The sequence below is a fragment of the Oncorhynchus clarkii genome, chromosome 2 (assembly GCF_045791955.1).
Source record: "Oncorhynchus clarkii lewisi isolate Uvic-CL-2024 chromosome 2, UVic_Ocla_1.0, whole genome shotgun sequence".
NCBI lineage: Eukaryota > Metazoa > Chordata > Actinopteri > Salmoniformes > Salmonidae > Oncorhynchus > Oncorhynchus clarkii.
The window spans coordinates 44,366,238-44,386,826 of NC_092148.1; the positions used below are offsets into that span (position 1 = coordinate 44,366,238).

The following is a 20,589-nucleotide window of genomic DNA, read 5'->3' on the forward strand; positions in this document are numbered from 1 at the left end:
ATTTACCATGATATGTGATGTCAAATCTATGTATATTTACCAGTCATATGATATTATGCAGTAAAACTGAGTTATAGTGATGGACGAAGAGTATAACTAAAACACTTTTCAAAATCAGTCAACTCATTTAAGTTTTAGACTCACATGTTGTACACACTGACAGACACATACGTGCATGCGCGCACACACACAGTCATAACAAACATACAGACTTGTACACACAAGTCATACACACACCCACAGAATAAATATACAGAGACGTTTTATATATACACACACACACACACACGTTTCTTCTCTAGCCTCTACTGGTCCTATACAGAAACTTGCTGGTGTTATTACCTCTGTCACTTTGTGTGTGTTTGTGTGTGTTGGTGCATGTGTTCCCAGACAAGCCACACACACACACACACACACACACACACACACACACACACACACACACACACACATACACACACATACACACACAGCAACTGGGTTCGAGTTGGGTCTGTTCAGTGGTGTTTCTGTAGCTTTCCATAGGGCTGAGAGGGAGGATAAGAGCATGGGATCAGTAGGTTGTTAAGACTGAGTAACATGGTCCTTCTGTCTGTCTGTCTGTCTGTCTGTCTGTCTGTCTGTCTGCAAGAGCCTGGTTGGTCCTCCATCCTCTATGGGCCGCCACTGTAGGAGTAGTCTGCCTTGTTGTGCATCACCAACTTGTTGTCCACAAAGTAGAAACTGTCGGACTGTGTCTTGTATGGGTGCAGGATCATCTCTCGCACTGCAGGGAGCAACAGAGACACAACACATTATATATATTAGTTTTTTAAAATTGCTAACAAGCAATGGTCAATACTGCAGCCACTTTTTCAAAACTGTTCACACAGTCTGCATTAACAACACGCATCTTGGCCGAACAATTAATCTCACCTCCAAAACTCACTCAAACCACCAAAACACTTCATACTGTCCATTTCTCAAAATAAGCTTGTTCGACCATAACACCGGTAACAATTCTCACTCAGAAAGCATACATTGTCACTCATAACACACTGACCTAAAAAACACTAACAGGGAGCATTACGTAAATGATTTTCTCCTTGAAGTGTGAATTATTTTTCACATACATCAGTATTTCATTCTAGAATAAGAATAACACCTTTTCACTATATTGACTGAACTAAAGTAAACTACCGTTCAAAAGTTTGGGGTTACTTAGAAATGTCCTTGATTTTGAAAGAAAATAAAAAAAATTGTCCATTCAAATAACTAGTTGAGTATCTGAGGCTTCAATTACAGGCTCAAAATGGCTAGAAACAAAGAACTTTCTTCTGAAACTCGTCAGTCTATTCTTGTTCTGAGAAATGAAGGCTATTCCATGTGAGAAATTGCCAAGAAACTGAAGATCTGGTACAACGCCGTGTACTACTCCCTTCACAGAACAGTGCAAAATGGCTCTAACCAGAATAGAAAGAGGAATGGGAAGCCCTGGTGCACAACGGAACGAGAGGACAAATACGTGAGAGTGTCTAGTTTGAGAAACAAGTCCTCAACTTGCAGCTTCATTAAATAGAACCCGCTAAACACCAGTCTCAATGTCAACAGTGAAGAGGCAGAGTTCCTCTGTCCAGTGTCTGTGTTCTTTTGCCCATTTAATATTTTATTTTTATTGGCCAGTCTGAGATATGGCTTTTTAAAATTTTTAACTCTGACTAGAAGGCCAGCATTCTGGAGTCACCTCTTCACTGTTGATGTTGAGACTGATGTTTAGCGGGGGTGAACATACTGAACAAAAATGTGAACATACTGTATTGTACTGTAGTATGTAGTTCAATTATCATTGAAGGATGCACATCTCACCAGTTATTTGCCGGAAAATTCGTACTATAGATGCAACTGTTGAACACTGCAGATTTGTCTGGACCCTTAAACCGGCCTCTCTCAAAGAGAGACCATGGTTTACAACATGGTCAATAATTGTGGCCCTTATCTCATCAGAGACCACCGCTCTTGGTCTTCCTCTCGTTTTGTAATCCACACATTCTCCCTCTCCCTGCCACTCTTCTTTCCCCACCGCCTGCCTGTCTTCCTTGATCCATGTTTCCAAACTAAATCATTCCGAAGCCGTCCTCTTTTGTCTGTTTGGTAACAAGACTAAGACTTGGGTAGGCTATCAGATGAAATTGCAATCAGCTGTGTTTGGAACGATAAAATATTATTCTGAGATTTTCTATGTTTCAATCTGGTTACTGCAGAAATGCACAACATTTGCCATCATTTTGTTTTCAATGTGTTTTTAACCGTTTTGGAAACAGTGTGTTAGCATTTGAAAACATGTGCTGCATATATAGTTTAGTAGGTGGTGGAGTTTGAATGAGAAAAGAGGTCATGGATTTCGGAGAATGTGGTCACTGAATGTATTTTGTGTGAAAGCAATGAAAAATGATTAACCGTTTTTCCACATACAGTTCTGTTTCGCTGACTGTGCAAAGAGTTTTAACAATGTGTCTTCAGTTTTGACCAATGCATGTTAGCAATTGAAAATAACTGTAACCCTTGTGTGGTGTTCATGTTTTTGTTCACCCAATGTTCGCGGATCTGATGGACCAACAACATTATTGGGTTTTTAATTACCAAACAGATCAAAATCACCACATAACAACATTGTGGCTGTGTCCGAATACCCATACTAGCGTACTACATACTTAAACTGAATAATTTTTACTAATCGTTACATACTATATAGCACATACTGTTCAATAAAAAGCATGCAGTATGCCATGCCCACATTGGACTAGCGGATCCTGACTGGCGGGGCCGAGTGAGGGTGTTTTTTTTTTCAAATTTAACAGACTTCTCATTAACCAGCCTGGATAATAGCTAATATCCAATTAGATTTGATCTCTAAACTCTGAATAGAATAGGAATAGAGTTACACAGTGCCTTCAGAAAGTATTCACACCCCTTTACTTTTTCCACGTTTTGTTGTGTTACAGCCTGCATTTAAAATGGATTCAAGTTAGATTTTGTTCCAATGGCTGACACACAGTAACCCTCAATGTCCAAGTGGAATTATGTTATTAGACATGCTTACGAAATAATAAAAAATGAAAAGCTGAAATGTCTTGTGTCAATAAGTATTCAACGCTTTTGTTATGGCAAGCCTAAATAAGTTCAGGAGGAAAAATGTGCTTAAGAAGTAACGTAATAAGTTGCATGGACTCACTCTGTGTGCAATAATAGAGTTTAAAGCGATTTTTTGAATGACTACCTCATCTCTGTACCCCACACAATTATCTATAAGGTCCCTCAGTCGGGCAGTGAATTTAAAAGACAGGTTCAACCACAAAGACCAAGGAGGTTTTCCAATGCCTCACAAAGATGGGCACCTATTGGTAGATGGGTAAAAATACAGTGGGGCAAAAAAAGTATTTAGTCAGCCACCAATTGTGCAAGTTCTCCCACTTAAAAAGATGAGAGAGGCCTGTAATTTTCATCATAGGTACACTTCAACTATGACAGACAAAATTAGAAAAAAAATCCAGAAAATCACAATGTAGGACTTTTAATGAATTTATTTGCAAATTATGGTGGAAAATAAGTATTAGTATCATAAATGTGGCATAACTGTGTGACATAATCACCCATGTCAAATGTGACATAACCCACTATGTCGAATATGATATAAACATGTCCTTAATAATGTCCTTAATAATGGGTGACATGTTGTGCTGAAGGATAGCACATGATCTAAAGTGAAGTCATGTTAGTCACATTACACCTAATCTCATTCCCAGACACTAGCACCCTAATGCGTGGAACACAAGGGGAGACTCTCACAAACACAATGGTGTTCAACGTTTTGCTCTACGGCCCCCACGAGTGTCAGGAGACTCGTCTGAAGTCAGTACCTTCAAAGTGCCAACTTCTGTTTGGTAGCGTCCGAACCGTTTGGGCTACAAACTAATGGGACCCCACTGTGAAAAGGGGGGACTCTAATGAACACGATGGTGTTCTCATCTGAAGGTTACCGGTACAAATAGCTAAATAATCTTAAAACAACTCCATATGTCAGTATAGCTTGGATAATAGCTAATATCCAATTTGATTTTCTCTCTAAACTCTGAATAGAATAGGAATAGAGTTATACAGTGCCTTCAGAAAGAATTCCCCCAACATATTCGACTCTAAAAAGTGAACAACTACAAAATAAACGATATTACAATCATTAAAAGTGGCCACTTGATTTGCAAACTCATCAGATGTGCGCTTTACTGAGCTACAGAAGCACAGCTAACCAAACAACAGCGCAGGGCATGCACACTAAATTAAGGGCAACTACACTCAAAAACGTACGTTTCTTAGATTTTTCCCAGACACCAAAAGTCATCCCCTGATGTTGTTTATGCATTTTTGTGAACACAGACACACTTGTCTCAATTGATGGGGCATGTGAAAGAAATGCTTTAACCACCCACCAGCCACATCTAGCTAAGGTCTGCTGCCTCAGTTTGTATGATGGCAATTTGCATATACTCCAGAATGTTATGAAGAGTGTTCAGATTAATTGCAATTAATTGCAAAGTCCCTCTTTGCCAATGCAAATTAACTAAATCCCCCAACAACATTTCCACTGCATTTCAGCCCTGCCACAAAAGGACCAGCTGACATCATGTCAGTGATTCTCTTGTTAACACAGGTGTGAGTGTTGACGAGGACTAGGCTGGAGATCACTCTGTCATGCTGATTGAGTTCGAATAACAGACTGGAAGCTTCAAAAGGAGGTTGGTGCTTGGAATCGTTCTTCTTCCTCTGTCAACCATGGTTACCTGCAAGGAAACACGTGCCATCATCATTGCTTTGCACAAAAAGGGCTTCCAGGCAAGGATATTATTGCCAGTAAGATTGCACCTAAATCAACCATTAATCGGATCATCAAGAACTTCAAGGAGAGCGGTTCAATTGTTGTGAAGAAGGCATCAGGGCGCCCAAGAAAGTCCAGCAAGAAAGTTGATTCAGGTTTGGGATCGGGGCCCCACCAGTACAGAGCTTGCTCAGGAATGGCAGCAGGCAGGTGTGAGTGCATCTGCACGCACAGTGAGGCGAAGACTTTTGGAGGATGGCCTGGTGTCAAGAAGGGCAGCAAAGAAGCCACTTCTCTCCAGGAAAAACATCAGGGACAGACTGATATTCTGCAAAAGGTACAGGGATTGGATTGCTGAGGACTGGGGTAAAGTAATTTTCTCTGATGAATCACCTTTCCAATTGTTTGGGGCATCCGGAAAAAAGCTTGTCCGGAGACGACAAGGTGAGCGCTACCATCAGTCCTGTGTCATGCCAACAGTAAAGCATCCTGAGACCATTCATGTGTAGGGTTGCTTCTCAGCCAGTGAGAAGTGGATTCACTCACAATTTTGACTAAGAACACAGCCAGGAATAAAGAATGGTACCAACACATCCTCCGAGAGCAACTTCTCCCAACCATCCAGGAACAGTTTGGTGACGAACAATGCCTCATCCAGCATGATGGAGCACCTTGCCATAAGGAAAAAGTGATAACTAAGTGGTTCGGGGAACAAAACATTGATTTTTTGGGTCCATGGCCAGGAAATTCCCCAGACCTTAATCCCATTGAGAACTTGTGGTCAATCCTCAAGAGGCGGGTGGACAAACAAAAACCCACAAATTCTGACAAACTCCAAGCATTGATTATACAAGAATGGGCTGCCATCAGTCAGGATGTGGCCCAGAAGTTAATTGACAGGATGCCAAGGCAGATTGCAGAGGTCTTGAAAAAGAAGGGTCAACACTGCAAATATTGACTCTTTGCATCAACGTCATGTAATTGTCAATAAAAGCCTTTGACACTTATGAAATGCTTGTAATTATACTTCAGTATTCCATAGTAACATCTGACAAAAATATCTAAAGACACTGAAGCAGCAAACTTTGTGAAAATTAATATTTGTGTCATTCTCAAAACTTTTGGCCACGACTGTACACCTGGTTAACTTGATTGTTCACATCTGGTGAAGTCTTTTGTTTAGACATGCTACTAGCTTGCTAGCTAAACAATGAACCATAATCCTCATACATTAGCAATAGAAACAAATTGTCATAGCTATACACCATGCATGACATTATGTAGTATGAATCTGCAGGTAGCTAAAGCCAACCAACTAGGTTCAATGTTAGCTAGCTAACAGTACGCTTTAACTTGCAACGAAAACAACTTTCTGACAAAATGAGAAACTTCTAATATCTGAAAATGTAGCTAGACTCTTACCCGTATACATGGATGAATGATTCACGCCAGACTGCAACCCCTTTCATTGAATAAAACATCATGTGTCATTTCTGTTTAGTTTGTACAGCTTGCTTGGCCCCTTTGTATCAAGTCACTCTGGTTCACACTGACCATGTGCAATGCCATAAGAATCATCAGATCTTTCTCCCTCTCTGTCACGGATGGTTGCCCTTAGTTTGAAGATGTAATTCGGAGATTACACAGCCTTCTGTGTTCTCTTTTCGACTCCCTCTGCATTTGCAATCAAACATCTGAATTTTCACACCCCTGAGTCAATAGTTTGTAGAAGCACCTTTGGCAGCGATTACAGAGTCTTTCTGGGTACATTTCTAAGAGTTTCCACACCTGGATTGTGCAACATTTTCCCATTATTATTTAAACAATTCTTCAAGCTCTGTCAAATCGGTTGTTGATCATTGCTAGACAACCATTTTCAGGTCTTGCCATAGATTTTCAAGAAGATTTAAGTCAAAAGACGGCCACTCAGGAGCGTTCACTGTCTTCTTAGTAAGCAACTCCAGTGTAGATTTGGCCTTGTGTTTTAGGTTACTGTTCAGCTTAAAGGTGAATTCATCTCCCAGTGTGGTGAAAAGCAGACTAAACCAGGTTTCCTCTAGGATAATTTTTATCCTGAAAAACTCCCCAGTCCTTAACGATTACATACCCATTATAACATGATGCAGCCACCACTATGCTTGAAAACATAGAGAGTGATACTCAGTAATGTGTTGTATTGGATCACAGCCACATCATGGTGGAAACCCTGAGCGGTTTCCTTCCTCTCCGGCAACTTAGTTAGGAAGGACACCTATATCTTTGTAGTGACTGGGTATATTGATACACCATCTAAAGTGGAATTAATAACTTCAATGTCAGATTTGTTCATTTTTACAAATCTACCAATAGGTGCCCTTATTTGCGAGGCATTGGGAAACCTCCCTGGTCTTTGTGCTTGAATCTGTGCTTAAAATTAACTGCTTGACTGAGGGACCTTACAGATAATTGTATGTGTGGGGTACAGAGATGAGGTAGTCATTCAAAAATCATGTTAAACACTATTATTGCACATAGAGTGAGTCCATGCAACTTATTACGTGACTTGTTATGCACAGTTTTACTCCTGAACTTATTTAGGCTTGCTATAACAAAGGGGTTGAATACTTACTTACTGACTCAAGACATTTCAGCTTTTCTTTTGTAATTAATTTGTAAAAATGTAAAAACTACTTTGACATTATGGGGTATTGTGTGTAAACACTGACCAAAACAATCTTAATTTAATCTATTTGAAGCTCTGACGAAGAAAACCAGAAACACTTTTCAATGAGAAAACAGAAATCCACTTTGGGTAAAACAAAACATATATAGACTTCTGTTTTCAAGTAGGCTACGATGCAATACTTGTGATCATGTTAAGGAGAACAAAACTACTTAGCCTACATTTGAACACCCATGCAGAAGCTTTGCTATTCGGCTTCTTCCCAATTAAGTAGCCTAGTTTTGTTGTTTGGCTACTTGAAGAGAACTATGTCCTATCACTCGCAGCCCACCTCTTCCAATGTATTGTGGAAAAGTGTGCATCGAATTCTACTAGACGAAGATCCAAAATGAGTATAACATCCTGGCATTTATACCATACTCGATTTTTGAAAATGTACATACTATAACTATAATTCTATTTTCGCATACTGAGAATACGTCATGTGCAATTGCATTGTTTCCTGCTATTCATTGATTTCGGTAGCACATCCCCATATCTAATTGATCAGCTGTTGTCAAAGCCGAAATTAATGACATCCAGGCATTTAAAGTATGCTCGATTTTGGAAATGTTGCATACTATTAAACATAATTTTTAATTAATAATAATAATTAATACCCAAGTATGGGTATTCGGACACAACTATTGTCCGTCAGCACATTTCCCAGGCCTCTCTCTCTCTTGCTGTGTGTGTGTGTGTGTGTGTGTGTGTGTGTGTGTGTGTGTGTGTGTGTGTGTGTGTGTGTGTGTGTGTGTGTGTGTGTGTGTGTGTGTGTGTGTGTGTGTGTGTGTGTGTGTACTCACTGATATCCTCAGACAGAGGGGGGAACTCATAGATGTGTTCGCAAGTGTTCTTGCTACTGGGCATACAGAAGCCAAACTCAAAGTCAAAGCTTTTGAGCAGCTTCTCTCTGAAGTAGTGCCTCTCAATCATCCGGAAGTTCTCTATGGGCATGTCTCCTACGGTGAACTCAACACTGAGAGAGGGGAAGGATGGTGAGATAAAGGCAGAAAGAGTGGGGTTGGAAAGGCAATTTCCTTGGGATTAAAATGTGTCCTTCTTTGTAGAGTTAGAGTTAGACTTCAGTGTAAATTGAGGGTTAGGTTTAGACTTTTGTGTACATTGAGGGTTAGGGTTAGACTTCTGTGTAAAATGGGGATTAGGGTTACAGACCTCTTTGTGAGTTAATGGGTTAGACTTACGTGGCGCCAACTTGTCTTAGCCGGAGGAAGGCGGGGGTGAACTGGTAGCGGACAAACCTCCCGGCGTTTGTATCAATGACGCTTTTATCTCCTGCTTTATCTACGCACAGACAGACAGACAGACAGACAGACAGACAGACAGACAGACAGACAGACAGACAACACTCAAAGGTAACACTCGTCATAATAGGCCAATCAGACCCCTGTGTGTGTGTGTCTCACCTGTATGAGGAGGTTTGGTGATTTCGAACAGCACTGTGCCTGTCTCCATATCTCTGATCTTGAACCTGGTGAAGTCAATGCTGTACACATTCTCACCAGGCCCACATAAGTAGTCTGATAGAGGGAGAGGGAGGGAGGGAGGGAAAGAGAGGGGGTGTTAAGGGAGGGAAAAGGAGAGAAAGAGAGGATGTTAATATAAACACAATTATATACTATTTATTTTCTTTCTTTATAGAAGAAAGGAAGTCTTCATCTACTGATCCTCTGTTTCTGTAAAGTTTTTAAATAAATGGTTGCCAATGCTGAGTGCATAACAATAACCTTGAGGATCACACATACAGTGTAAATAGGTTAGGTTACTGGGAATACACAGGCAGGAGATTACCAAAGCAATATTCTATCTTTATTTACATCTTATTTAAACAGGGACATCCTATTGAGACCAAAGCTTATTTTACAAGGGAGCCCGGCACACAATCATATAAATTCACAATAGCAAAGTAAAGAAAAACTATATTTACAAGAAATGTAAGAAAAGTAACTTAATCTTAAAGTAATCTAATCATGAAAAACAAACACATTCCTCAACCATCTGAACTGCCCCTAGTGGCACCAAAACATCCACCTTTAGAGAGTTCTGGAGATCATTCCTCTAGTCAGGTGCAAAAAACCTAAACTTAACTCTGTGGAGACCGAAGGGATCTCCAAAGTTAGCCATGCCTGTGATCGGGCCTGGTGACTCAAATGTCTGTCATTCAATAATGAAGTAAGGATTTTAGAAACAAAAAGAGAGCAGCGCATTGATCTGCGAGTTTTAAGAGAGGTCCAGCCTACTTTCTGATAAAGAATTCAGTGATGTGTACCCGCACCCGCAATAAAGGATAGTGCATTATGATAAACTGTGTCCAATGGCTTAAATACAGTGACAGCTGCATTCATATAGACCATATCGCCATAATCTGAAGCCGGAATGAATGTTGACTGAATTATTTGTTTTCTGCTATTTAACGAAAGGCATGCCATATTCCTATAAAGGAGGCCCATTTTAATTCTTAACTTCTTAAAACCTATTCATCAGTATGCTTTTTTGAAAGATAACTTTTCATCAATCCAGATACCCAAATATTTATCCTGAGTCCACAAAAAATGTACAAATCAAATCAAAATCATCAAATTAAATGTATTTATATACCCATTCGTACATCAGCTGATATCTCAAAGTGCTGTACAGAAACCCAGCCACAAACAGCAAGCAATGCAGTGCAGGTAAATGCAGCAAGCAATGCAGGTAATGCACCTTTCTCAAACAGCAAGCAATGCACCTTTCTAATATTGAATTGCGCATGGGTTCCCCTCAAATTAGGGACTGATTTAGACCTGGGACACCAAGTCTGTGCAATTAATTATGAAAAGAAAACCAGCAGTCTCTGAATCTCGTACGGTAAGAGTTGAGTACCCATGATGATTATGCTGTGTTCAAAACAACTGGGAAGTTGGAACTTGGAAATCTCCAAGTCAACTCGGAACTGGGAAAAGTTGTTCTAACCGGTCATCCAACTCGGAATTCCAGGTGGGGAACTCGAGCTTCGACTTACCAACCTGATTATCTCTGACTTTATGATTTGATCTATTTTTTCCCCCCAGTTGTCCCAGAGTTCCCAGTTGTCTTGAAAGCACAATTATTATGAATTTTTATGGACAAAAGAGCAAGATTATTTGTATTTGTCAAATGGTAGCTAAGTATCGATTATCATGTCACCAGAATAAGATTTCCTTTATTGGAAAGGACCATCAAGCTCATCACCTTGCACTTTCACCACACTGTGAAGTTCATCATTACTTATGTTATCTGTAGCCTAATAAACTGCATGCTTTCCCGATGAGTCGTAGTGGGAGGAGCACACAACAATATTTGCGCATAAAAGCGTTTCCACTGACATTTCTCGCATAATTAATTTTACAGACACAAAAAGATCCCACCATGTCTAGTGTATTTTGTTTTGTCGACATTCGTAAAGTTTACTGACAAATTTTCTGTTTCCATCAGGCCTGTCATATTTTGTTTCCGACATGTAATATACTTGCATAAAAAGGTTGGATGGAAACCTGGTTAGCGATAATAAAAAGTACGGGGCCCAAAATCGACCCTTGGTGGACACCTTTGGTAATATCTAGGAAACGTGATTTAACACCATCAGAAGAAACACATTGTGTCCTGTCTGTCAGGTGGTTTTCAAACTAATTGCAGGCTGCCTGCCACAGGCCAATTTCAGAAAGTCTACGAATTAAAGGCTCAGTGCAGTAAAAAATGAAAATTTTCCTGTGTTTAATATACATTTCCACACTATGAGGTTAGAATAATACTGTGAAAGGGATGATAATGCCCTTTTAGCGTAAGAGCTGTTTGAGTTTTGGTCACACCAGGCAGTAAATTAGTTAATAGACCAATAAGAAGCCTTTCTGCCAAAAACAGCTAGTTTTCAGTTTTCCCCTCCCCACCACTCACAGAATGTTCTAGCAAAATTCTTGCTAATGAAATAGTTTTTGGCTAAAAAGCTATTTTTATTTTTCACAATTTTAATTAAAAACAATCAATCAGTAAGGTACTTAAATGAGAATTCCATGATTTGTATTAATCAGTATTTTTGATGTTAATGGCATGTTATAGAAGGTTAGACAGTTTTCTTACAATCTCACTTGTTTTTGAGAAACTTACCCCACCAGCAATTGACTGCCTTAGCCTCATTCTGGAGTTCCAGGGCTCCAAAAACACCCAAATACGTCCTTTTACAAACAACAAAGTTCTCAGTATCGTAACCCAGTACTTTAGATCTTGTACACATGAAAATGTGTTATACCGAATGTTATAATCCATTTAGTTGAACTCAAGTGATAATTTGTAAATAAGGGGTATGCTACCGGCACAGGTACTAAGTAGCTAACTAATAACGTTGTCATTCACTCACTCACAAGGCAATAACAAGGGGACTGTAGTAATTTTTGCCGATTATTGTGGAAATTGGTTCACCGATATGTAATCCCAACATCTGACAATGCAATGATAAAACCTAGCTAGTCCGATAACTTTTCACAGACTTCCTTTGGATGACCCAGATTTACTGAAGCTTTGGCTAAGTGTTCTGCAAAGATGCAACACTCCCATCCACAGACTTTGTGTTTTGGATATATGGGTTTGTAGTGAGCATTTCGCCATTGACGACTTCTGTAAATGACAACATGAAAAATCCTTGGTAAAAAAAACATATTTGTAGAAAACAGCTACACCAACTGTTGAAGGATGTCCCGTGCCTGTCTAGGACCAGCAGAAATTGAGCTAAGAGATATGTTGTAAAGTTAGCTAGCTACCTACCTAGCTAGCTAATAAAGTAACATCACTGATGAAAAGGGGGACCACTGAGTCTGTGTGGTTTAGCTTATGTTAGCTAAAAGTTTGCTTGCTACATAGCCAGCCTCGCAAGTGTGTGTTTTGGGATAGTGTTAACAACTAGCTATTTTCAGGCTGTTTTGTGCTTCACTATTGTTATATAATTTTGCCAAACATGTCGTTTGCTAACGTTAGGTGACCTAGGGCGCCTTCACATATTCCCTGTATGATTTGGATCCTGTAGCTTTTATTTGGTTACCCTGATCGGCTAGTACGTTCTGGTACACTTTCATTCTATTACAACAATTTATTTTAAATACAAAATGTTCCATTTTGGGGACTGTGAAAAGTGCTTTATAAATTATATACAGTTATTAAGTAATGAGTCATTCGTCCATGTCCTTAGTAGAGTGACCTTCAAATTTCATATTTAACACTGTGTATTAACTCGACCGAAATGTGACCGACCGGCTCAAATCAGTCTTATCTAGCGACATTTGAAATTGTGTTTTTACATTGGATAAAAGTAGAGACTCAGAGCTACAAAATTGTATCACACAATACAGTTGAGGAACAATGGGAAAGTAATTTAGCTTTGAAAGTTGATAAACTGGTAAATCAATTATTTTTGTTCACCTTTAGTTAACCAGGTAGGCCAGTTGAGAACAAGTTCTCATTTACAACTGCGACCTGGCCCAGATAAAGCAAAGCAGTGCGGCAAAAACAACAACAAATGTACAATCAATAACACAATACAAAGGGAAGAAAAAATAAAAATCAATGTTCAGTGGTTAAATGTAGAAGAGTAGGCAATAAACAGGCAATAGAGGCAATATAATTGCAATTTAGCATTCACACTGGAGTGATAGATGTGCAGATGATGATGTGCAAGTAGAGATACTGGGGTGCAAAAGAGCTAGAGGGTAAGTAATACTATGGGGATGAGGTAGTTGGGTGGGCTATTTACAGACTGGCTGTGAACAGGTATTGTGATCGGTAAGCTGCTCTGACAGCTGATGCTTAAAGTTAGAGAGGGAGAAATAAGACTCCAGCTTCAGTGATTTTTGCAATTCGTTCCAGTCATTGGCAGCAGATAACTGGAAGGAAAGGCAACCAAAAGAAGTGTTGGCATTGGGGATGACCAGTGAAATATACCTGCTGGAGCACGTGCTACGGGTGGGTGTTACTATGGTGACCCGTGAGATGAGATAAGGCAGGGCTTTAACTAGCAAAGACTTATACATGACCTGGAGCCAGTGGGTTTGGCGACGAATATGTAGTGAGGGCCAGCCAACGAGAGCATATAGGTCGCAGTGGTGGGTAGTATATGGGGCTTTGGTGACAAAATGGATGGCACTGTGATAGACTACATCCAGTTTGCTGAGTAGAGTATTGGGGGCTATTTTGGAAATGACATCGCCGAAGTCAAGGATCGATAGGATAGTCAGTTTTACGAGGGTATGTTTGGCAACAAGGAGGCTTTGAAGGAGGCTTGTTGTGAAATAGGAAGTAAATTCTAGATTAATTTTGGATTGGAGATGTTTAATGTGAGCCTGGAAGGAGAGTTTATAATCAAACCAGACACCTAGGTATTTGTAGTTGTCCACATATTCTAGGTCAGAACTGTCCAAAGTAGTGATGCTAGTCAGGCGGGAGGGTGGGGGCAGCGATCGGTTGTAGAGCATGCATTTGGTTCTTTTTACTGGCAATTAAAAGCAGTTGGAGGCCACGGAAGGAGTGTTGTATGGCATTGACGCTCGTCTGGAGGTTAGTTTGCACAGTGTCCAAAGAAGAGCCAGAAGTATACAGAATGGTGTCGTCTGCGTAGAGGTGGATCAGAGAATCCCCTGCAGCAAGAGCGACATCATTGATGTATACAGAGAAGAGAGTCGGCCTGAGGTTTGAACCCTGTGGCACCCCCATAGAGACTGCCAGAGGTCCAGACAACATGCCCTCCGATTTGACACAATTAACTCTATCTGAGAAGTAGTTGGTAAACCAGGTGAGGCAGTCATTTGAGAAGCCAAGGCTATTGAGTCTGCCGATAAGAATGTGGTGATTGAGTCGAGAGCCTTGACCAGGTCGATGAATACGGCTGCACAGTAGTGTCTTTTATCGATGGCGGTTATGATATCGTTTAGGACGTTGAGCATGAAAGAGGTGCACCCATGACCAGCTCGGAAACCAGACTGCATAGTGGAGAAGGTACGGTGGGATTCAAAATGGTCGGTGATCTGTTTGTTAACTTGGAATTCGAAGATTTTAGAAAGGCAGGGCAGGGTGGCTATACAGTTGAAGTCGGAAGATTACATACACCTTTGCCAAATACATTTAAACTCAGTTTTTCACAATTCCTGACATTTAATCCTCGTAAAAATGCCCTGTCTAAGGTCAGTTGGGATCACCACTTTATATTTAGAATGTGAAATGTCAGAATAATGGTAGAGAATGATTTATTTCAGCTTTTATTTCTTTCATCATATTCCCAGTGGGTCAGAAGTTTACATACACTCAATTAGTATTTGATAGTGTTGCCTATAAATTGTTTAACTTGGGTCAAATGTTTCATGTAGCCTTCCAGAAGCTTCCCACAATAAGTTGGGTGAATTTTGGGCCATTCCTCCTGACAGAGCTGGTGTAACTGAGTAAGGTTTGTAGGCCTCCTTGCTAGCACACACTTTTTCAGTTCTCCCCACACATTTTCTATAGGATTGAGGTCAGGGCTTTGTGATGGCCAATCCAATACCTTGATTTTGTTGTCCTTAAGCTATTTTGCCACACATTTGGAAGTAGGCTTGTCATTGTCCATATGGAAGACCCTTTTGCGACTAAGCTTTAACTTCCTGACTGATGTCTTGAGATGTTGCTTCAATATAGCCACATCATTATCCTGCCTCATGAAGCCATCTATTTTGTGAAATGCACTAGCCCCTCCTGCAGCAAAGCACCCACCCACAACATGATGCTGCCACCCCCGTGCTTCACGGTTGGGATGGTGTTCTTCGGCTTGCAAGCCTCCCACTTTTCCCTCCAAACATAACGATGGTCACCATGGCCAAACAGTTCTATTTTTGTCTCATCAGACCAGGGGACATTTCTCCAAAAAGTACAATCTTTGTCCCCATGTGCAGTTGCAAACCGTAGTCTGGCTTTTTTATGGTCTGGCTTTTTTATGTTTTAGAGCAGTGGCTTCTTCCTTGCTGAGCTGCCTTTCAGGATATGTCGATATAGGAATCATTTTCCTGTGGATATAGATACTTGTGTAACTGTTTCCTCCACCATCTTCTCAAGGTCCATTGCTATTGTTCTGATATGCACTTTTCACACTAAAGTACGTTCATCTCTGGGAGACAGAAAGCATCTCCTTCCTGAGCGGTATGACAGCTGCGTGGTCCCATGGTGTTTATACTGGCATACTATTGTTTGTACAGATGAACGTGGTACCTTCAGGCATTTTTAGGATGTTGCTCCCAAGGATGAACCAGGCTTGTGGAGTTCTACAATGTTTTTCTGAGGTCTTGACTGATTTCTTTAGATTTTCCCATGATGTCAAGCAAAGAGGCACTGAGTTTGAAGGTAGGCCTTGAAATACATCCACACCTCTATTTTTATTTATTTATTTAACTAGGCAAGTCAGTTGAGAACAAATTCTTATTTTCATTGACGGCCTAGAAACAGTGGGTTAACTGCCTTGTTCAGTGGCAGAAAAATAGATTTTTACCTTGTCAGCTCGGGGATTTGATCTTGCAACCTTTCGCTTCCTAGTTCAATGCTCTAACTACTAGGCTACCTCTCGCAATTGACTGAAATGATGTCAATTAGCCTATCAGTAGATTCTAAAGCCATGACATCATCATCTGGAATTTTACAAGTGTCTCACCCTGACCATAGAGAGCCCTTGGATTCTCTATAGTGGTTTAGGTTAGGGTGTGACTAGGCGGCATTCTAGAATGTGTATTTCTATGTTGGTGGTTTTGTATGGTTCCCAATAAGAGGCAGCTGGTAATCATTGCCTCTAATTGGGGATCATATTTAGGAAGTCCTATCTCCCACCTGCTTTGTGGGATATTGTTTGTGGTAGTGTGTTTGGGCACTATGGCGTCATGGACTTATTGTAGCGGTTTGTCAGTTTCCTGTTTTTGCTTGCATGTTTGTCTGTTCTAGATGTTTTATTTGGTGAGTGTTTTTGTGTGTGTGTCTTTCGACAGATGCTTTCTTTCTCTGTTAGGGTGCAAAGAGGAAGGAAACCACTCAGATTTCACCTTGAGGCCAATGGTGACTTTAAAACAGTAACAGAGTTTAATGGCTGTGATAGGAGGAAACTGAGGATAGAATAACATTTTAGATACTCCACAATACTAACCTACATGACAGAGTAAAAAGGAAACCAGAATAGATATATTCCAATACATGCATACTGTTTGTATTATACAATGGCCAAATATACAGTGAAGTTGCTTACCAAGACAAGAGCGAATGCTGTGGTATCCATGCTGGTTATGTTGCCTTGAATTCTAAATATATCACAGATAGTGTCACCAGCAAAGCACCATCACCCCTCCTCCTCCATGCTTCACGGTGGGAGCCACACATGCGGAGATCATCATTCACCTATTCTGCGTCTTACAAAGACACGGCAGTTGGAACCAAAAATCTCAAACTCAGACCAAAAACCAGATCTCCACCGTTCTAATGTCCATTGCTCATGTCTTTTGGCCCAAGCAAGTCTCTTATTTTCATTGGTGTCCTTTAGTAGTGGTTTCTTTACAGCAATTCTATGATGAAGGCCTGATTCACACAGTCTCCTCTGAACAGTAGATGTTGAGATGTGTCTGTTTCTTGAACTCTTTAATGTGCAATCTGAGGTGCAGATAAATGCTGATTTCTGAGGCTGGTAACTCTAATGAACTTCCTTTCCTGTGGTGGTCTTCATGAGAGCCAGTTTCATCATAGCACTTGATGATTTTTGTGAATGCACTTGAAGAAACTTTCAAAGTTCTTGACATTTTCTGGATTGACGGACCTTCATGTCTTAAAGTAATGATGGTCTGTCATTTCTCTTTGCTTATTTGAGCTGTTCATGCCATAATATGTGGCCCATTTCAAGAAACTAGGCGTTTGTCAGGAGAGCCGTTTCAACGTAAACTTTTTTTGATCAAAATGCGTTAATTGGCAGAAATTCCTTCTCGAACATGTTATCTTTCATGTGCCTCAACAAACTTGTATGTCATTTGTAAATACGAATATAATTGTTAAATTATGAGCCTAGTTGGTTTAGCCACAGAAAAAGAAAGGAACCTTTCTACTAGCCATGATTGTCTGAGATAATGAGTGGGCTGGACATGCTGAGAGGAGTTTGGATTTGTCTACTATTTTGCATGGTTCTGACTATTTGAGCTGGTCAGTATGTGTAGGTAATCCTGTCTAACACTTATTTTTGTGTTAATGTATCGCGTCGTAAAACTGCATAGGTGTTGCTCTCCACTTTCTGGAGGATCAAGTTTTGAAATCAGTGGAATTAGAGTATGATAGCTAAGGAGATAGCAAAAACACCTGTCTCCAGATTACATCTTCAAACTAAGTGCAACCATAGCATCTGTGACAGGAGACGTGTCCATCCATGATGAATACAGGTAAGATTAGCTAGCTCCATTTTCAGACATTACACATTTCTAATTTTGAAAGTGGTTTAATTTCAAGTTATTGTACTGTTAGCTAGCGAACATTGGCTGGCTCACTAGCTAACATTACGTGTATGATCTTATTATTCGTATCTCAGAGCCATTTGCATTGCTAGTTATAACCTAATGTTAGCTAGCTGACATTGAACCTGGTAGGTTAGCTACCTGCAGATTCAAGCAGGGTAGTAACGTCATGAGTTGAGATTACGTTTCATTGTTTACCTAGTTAGCTAGCTAAATGTCTTAACAAAAGACTCCACTGTGCAAGTAACCATTTCGGGTTGGTTTGTAAATTCAGTCTGGCCATCTACTCCGATTTCAGAGCACTCATCTGAGTGTGCCAAAGCTCAGAATATCTGATGAATTTACGAACGCTCAACATCCATGGCCGGTGTCAGTAAAAGTTGGCAAAAAAGTGTAATAAATTGTTGTAAGCAGCACAGTTACAGTCACCAATGCTCTGTATAACATGAAAACAGCCTAACCATCTCTGCTAGGGTGAGTAAAATGGTTAGAGTTTGGGTGGGGGCTAAAGCTTAAGAGGGTGTGAACGATGCTGAATGGGTGTAGACAAAGAAGAGCTCTCCAGTAGGTACCAAAAAAAGTGAGGTTACAAGTTTATCAACTTCCAAAGCAGAATTACTCAATTTTTTTTAAGACTGAATCAAGGCATTTGGTCACATATGGACTTGGTCTTTTACCAAATAGGCCTATCTTCTGTACCTTGTCACAACACAACTGATTGGCTCAAACACATTAAGAAGGAAATACATTCCACAATTTAACAAGGCACACCTGTTAGTTGAAATACATTCCAGGTGACAACCTCATGATGCTGGTTGTGAGAATGCCAAGAGTGTACAAAGCTGTCATCAAGGCAAAGGGTGGCTACTTTGAAGAATCTCAAATTAACCTGTCAACTGTGGGACCTTATATATACAGGTGTGTACCTTTCCAAATCATGTCCAATCAATTGAATTTACAACAGATGCACTCCAATAAAGTTGTAGAAACATCTCAAGGATGATCAATGGAAACAGGATGTACCTGAGTCCAATTTTGTGTGTCATAGCAAATGGTTTGAATACAAATGTAAATAACGTATTTCGGAAAATGTTTAAAAAAAACTTTTTTTACTTTATCATTATGGGGTATTGTTTCTCATTTTTTAATAAGATTAATATAGCATCATGTGGAAAAAGTCAAGGGGTCAAAGTATGGGCGAGTGTGTGTCGAAAGGAAAGTCCTGGGCGTGTAGAAAGGAGTGGGTATGTCGAAAGTGCTCTGCTTTTGGTTAGATGGTTTTGATTGAGCTGTTTTTTTTTTGTTTCCGTTTCTTACCATGCAACTACTGTACCGCGAGAGTTTGGACTTCTGTTTTTAAGCCAGAGTCGTATTTCAATGCTAGTCTTACACAAATAATTGTACATTTTCAGTTATAAAACTAACGATAGTTTATTTTTTGTTTAAAATATTGCTTGGCCTCCTGAGTGGTGCTGTGGTCTAAGACACTGAATTACAGTACTAACTGTGCCACTAGAGAACCTGGGTTCAATTCCAGGCTCTGTCACAGCCGGCTGCGACTTGGAGACCAATGGGGTGGCGCACAATTGGCCCAGTGTCATCTGGGATAGGGGAGGTTTTGGCCGGCAGGTATGTCATTGTCCTGTCACGCACTAGCGACTCCTGTGGCGGGCTGACACGGTTGCCAGGTGTGCGGTGTTTCCTCTGACACATTGGTGCGGCTGGCTTCCAGGTTAAGTGGGCATTGTTTCAAGAAGCAGTGCGGCTTGGTTGTGTTGTGTTTTGGAGGACGAACGGCTCTTGACCTTCGCCTCTCCCGAGTCTGTTAGGGAGTTGCAGCGATGAGACAAGACTGTAACTACCAATTGGATGCCATGAAAATGGGGTAAAAAAACAAACAATATATATATTTTTTAAATATTGCTGATAGGTCTACTATTGCTTCATGTGTTGTATGCGTGTGCTTACTGTGAAGGTCACCCTGATATTGGCTAGGACCTTCCCATTCCATTGCCAGACAGTAGTGCTTGTCAAGTGTGAACGAAAAGCACTGTGTCCTGGTATTGTTGCCGTGTTGTTGCCATTCATGCCCTCACCATTGAGTTGTAGACTGTATGTATCAAGGGGACATCTACACTGAACAAAAATGCTCCACTGTGCCAGTGGCCATGGAATGTGAGCATTAGCCCACTGAAGAAGTTGGTTACGTCGCCGAACTGCAGTGAGGTCAAGACCCAGGTGAGGACGACGAGCACTCTGATGAACTTCCCAGAGACGGTTTCTGACAGTTTTTTCAGAAGTTCTTCAGTAGTGCAAACCCACAGTTTCATCAGCTGTCTGGGTGGCTCGTCTTAGACCATCCCGCAGGTAAAGAAGTCGGATGTGGAGGTCCTGGGCTTGCGCGGGTACACATGGTTGTGAGGCTGTTTGACATACTTCCAAATTCTCTAAAACAACATTGGAGGTGGCTTATGGTAGAGAAATTAACATTAAATTCTCTGGCAACAGCTCTGGTGGACATT

General features: G+C 40.5%; 1 pseudogene; it reads right to left on the reverse strand.

The window, feature by feature from the left end:
* Nucleotides 1-608: 608 nt before the first annotated feature.
* LOC139368331 (protein unc-119 homolog A-like) overlaps nt 609-20,589 on the reverse strand; it is a 42,152-nt pseudogene continuing 22,171 nt past the window's right edge.